The sequence below is a fragment of the Nicotiana tomentosiformis genome, chromosome 4 (genome assembly GCF_000390325.3).
Source record: "Nicotiana tomentosiformis chromosome 4, ASM39032v3, whole genome shotgun sequence".
NCBI lineage: Eukaryota > Viridiplantae > Streptophyta > Magnoliopsida > Solanales > Solanaceae > Nicotiana > Nicotiana tomentosiformis.
The window spans coordinates 55,080,129-55,084,481 of NC_090815.1; positions in this window are offsets into that span (position 1 = coordinate 55,080,129).

Consider the following 4,353-nt stretch of genomic DNA (forward strand, 5'->3'; position numbering starts at 1 on the left):
ATCAAAGAGGTAAGTGATTCTCGTGTTTTTTGAGTTAAATACTTGGATTATACATAGATTTTAACATGGAAGTTCACGAAAATTTGTAGAAATTTGGAGTTTTGGTGGAAAATCTAGAAATTATTATTTTTGGATTTTGACCACGAATTTAGGCATGAAATAGAGAATAATCTATATATTTGAGTTCGTGAGGCTTTGGAAAATATTTATCTTCGAACATTTTCGGAATGCGGGCACGTGGGCCCGAGGGTAATTTTTATCGACTTTTCGAGCGGAGTTGAAAATTATTGTAAATTAAATTATAATGAGTATTAGAATATATATTTATGGATTTGCACATTTATTGACTAGTTTTGGAGCGATGAGCATCGGTTGAGCTGTTGGAAAGGCTTTGGAACCGGCTATGGGATTTCGGAGCGCGGAAAGTCTCTTTTCTAACCTTGTAAGAGGGAATTAACACCATAGGCGAATTGAGTTAAAATGTGCTTCTATTTATGGGGGCTACGTACGCACGAGGTGACGAGAGTCAGTACGTAGTTACTAATTATGCTATTGTACGGGTAGTCTAGGACCCATACCATGCTATACTTATAATGTTGTACCCTACTTGTTAATTTGATTGCTTAATCATATTGAAACTTGCTAAAGGAATTGTAAAAGGTTAAACTTTATTTTCTTGACCGTTAATAAGAATTTGGTATTCCCTTGAATAATTGCCCCTTAATAAATCTTGAATTGGTTGTTGTAAATGTATTTTCTCTTTTGTGGAGCGGGCCAAATGCCTCAATAGCAGATAGATGCATCTATAGTTCGTGCCGTTCGACCCTCGGCAGTGCACAGTTTAAATATTATGTTGGTGTCACGACCCAAAATCTATTAAAGGTCGTGATGGCGGCGGACACCGCTGTCAGGCAAGCCAACAATAAATACTCAATTTGGTTCTCGTTTTAATATTTTTGAAATCATATTTTTCCTTCAATTAAATAGTAAAGGGTAGAATTTACAAGATAAATAATAATGTTTTCAACAAGTTCAATACAAGACACCTATAATCACCCCAAAATCCGGTGTCATAAGTGCATGAGCATCAACTAGGAAGGAAAATAAAATACAACATCTGTCCGGAATACAAATTTGGACAGGAAAAATATAAATACTCTGAAGGAGACTCTGTTGGCTGCGGATGGTAGTAGAGAGTGCAGCTCACCTAAGTCCCCGCAATAACCGCGCCTCTGCGCCCACAAGGCCTCTAGACATATATATACCTGCACAAAAATATGCAATAAGTGTAGTATGAGTACGTAAATCAACGCGTACCTAGTAAGTATCCCGCCTAACCTCGAAGAAGTAGTGACGAGGGGTCGACTCAGACACTTACTATGGGCTATAATTAACATACCAATGATATAATTAAGCATGGATCACGTAGAACGCTGTAAGCCCAGTATCATGAAATAAGTAAACAATTCTTTTGTTAATAAGAAATTTCCCCAAATTCATTTTTCATCATTTAACAATTTATATCTCAGGCCAATGAAGTAGTATCGATTATTACAATTTTCAAAGCAATTAATACAATCATGCGCAAGTCATGCCGAGGTCATACGACCCGATCCAACATATAAATATAAACTGTGCACTGTCGAGGGTCGAACGGCACGAACCATAGATGTATCTATTACCTCGCTCGCGGATCATACATGTGACGCGGTCAAATATAAATTTATTAAGTTATTATAATGTTCCTTAATTTCTTTTCGAAAATACGAAGTCCAAATGAAAACTTTTTGAAAACTTAATTTCCTCAATTTAAATTCTTCTCAACACAATTAATACCCAAACCTAAATCTTGCTTCTTTTCAAGCAAACAGTAACCACAAATCAAATAACAATATCAATAAGGCATGCTGTAAACCTAAAACTACCCGGACATAGGCATAGCTAGTAGCTACGTACGGACTCTCATCACCTCGTGCGTACGTAGCCCCCGCAAATAGAAGCACATATTTAATCAATTCACTTATGGGGTTAATTTTCTCTTACAAGGTTAGAAAAGAGACTTACCTCACTCAGCAATTCCATAACCGGCTCCAAAGCCTCTCCAATAACTCAAATCGATGACCGCCGCTCCAAAACTAGTCAAATAAGATACAACCCAATCAAAATATGCTCTAATACTCATAATTAATCAATTTACAACAAATTCCAACTCCACTCGAAAAGTCGATAAAAATCACCCTCGGGCCCACGTGTCCGGATTCCGAAATTATTCGAAGATAACTATTACACATGACCTCACGAACTTAAATATATAATTTATTTCCAATTTCATGCCCAAATTCGTGGTAAAAATCCAAAAATACCAATTTCTAGGTGTTTATTCAAAATCCCAAATTTCTACCAAATTTCCGTTCTTGAATCCACATAAAAACCATGTATTTGACTCACAATAGGTGGGAGTTACTTACCTCATAATAGATGATGAAATCCCCTTTTCAAAAGCTCCAAAAATCGCCCAACCAAAATGAAAAATGGATGAAATGAACCCAAACCCTGCTTAAAAGCATTCTGCCCAGCCCGCTTTCGCACCTGCGGCCTCTTCGTCGCATATGCGGTCTCGCAGGTGCGGCCAAAACCTCGCACCTGCGCTCCCAGACTCTTCCCTCACTCTCGCACCTACGACGTACCTCTGCATCTACGACCTCGCAGGTGCGGACAACCCTTCGCACCTGCGGTCTCTGTCCAGCTTCGTCCAAACCACACCTGCGACCATTGGCTCGCACCTACGACCTCGCACCTGCAGCCCTTTTTGCGCAAGTGTGATCACACCAGATATCAGCTGCCTCATCTTTTCTTCCAAGTCCAAACTCGATCCATTGATCATCCGAAATCCATCCGAGGCCCTCGGGACCTCAACCAATTATACCAACACGTCCCAAAACACATTACGAATATAGTCAAGCCTTTAAATCACATCCAACAACATCGAAACTATGAATCACCCTCCAATTCAAACTCAATGAACTTTAGAACTTCAAACTCCTACAATTGATGCCGAAACCTATCAAATCACGTCCGATTGACCTCAAATTTTGCACACAAGTCATAATTGGCATTAAGGACCTATTCCAACTTTTAGAATTTGAATCTGACCCAGATATCAAAAAGTCCACTCCCGGTTAAACTCTCCAAAAACCTTCAAATTTCTAACTTTCACCAAATGACCCCGAAATGACCTACGGACCTCCAAATCCACTTTCGGATGCGCTCCCAATTTCGGAATCACCATACAGTGCTATTACCAGACTCGAAATCCCAAACGGACATTGATAACATTGAAATGCACTTCAACTCAAATTAATGAAATTCTTCCAAAATGCCAACTTCCATAATAGGCGCCGAAACGCTCCCGGGTCATCCAAAATCCGATCCGAACATACGCCCAAGTCTAAAATCATCATACAAACCTGTTGGAACCTTCAAATCCCGATTCCGATGTCATTTACTCAAAAATTGCTCCTTAGTCAATCTTTCCAACTTAAAGCTTCCGAAATTAGAATTTTCTTTCCAAATCAACTCCGAACTTCCGACCACGCGTACAAGACATAATACCTGAAGTTAAGCTGCTCAGGGCCTCAAACTGCAGAACGACGCGCTAGATCTCAAAACGACCGGTCAGGTCGTTACATTCTCTCCCACTGAAACATACGTTCGTCCTCGAAAGTGCTAAGAACTGCTCTGGAGTTGTCTGAAATCATTATTTAACACCTCGTGCACCTACCCGTGCTACCACAACCCAGTTGAGCATATTAGCTCGAGCCAATCTGAAGATTCTCCCTTTTATTTGATCAAATAAGCCTTAGAGCCAAATTCCAACATCCGGAACTCTCCACCGGGCCTGCTTTCAACTTATGAACACCATTTCAATCACCACACGATGTACCAATACATGATGGTACACTCTCACTGAATTCTTACCATGCACCACGTAACTCATTTGCCCAGGTCAGTCTTTCCATAGCATATCAACTAAAATTTCCACTTACCGAAGCCTGTAGTGTACCTCATGACCAATTAAGCCTTGCTTAAACTCTGGCAATACTGCCACGACAGAGAAGATGTGTAGAACTCATATCCACCTGCCGAATTACAATTTATGGAGTCTCTTCTCCCGACAAGAACCATTACTTTATTATGGACTGGATAACAATATTTACTCTTTAATATGCTTCATATAAAATTTGATCGCACTGATCCCAGGTCCAATAATCTCATCTCACCCCAGTACAAGTTGCTCAGGCAATAAGCCACCTCCGACACTGGAAAAGCCTCATATGATGCCACAATGTTCTA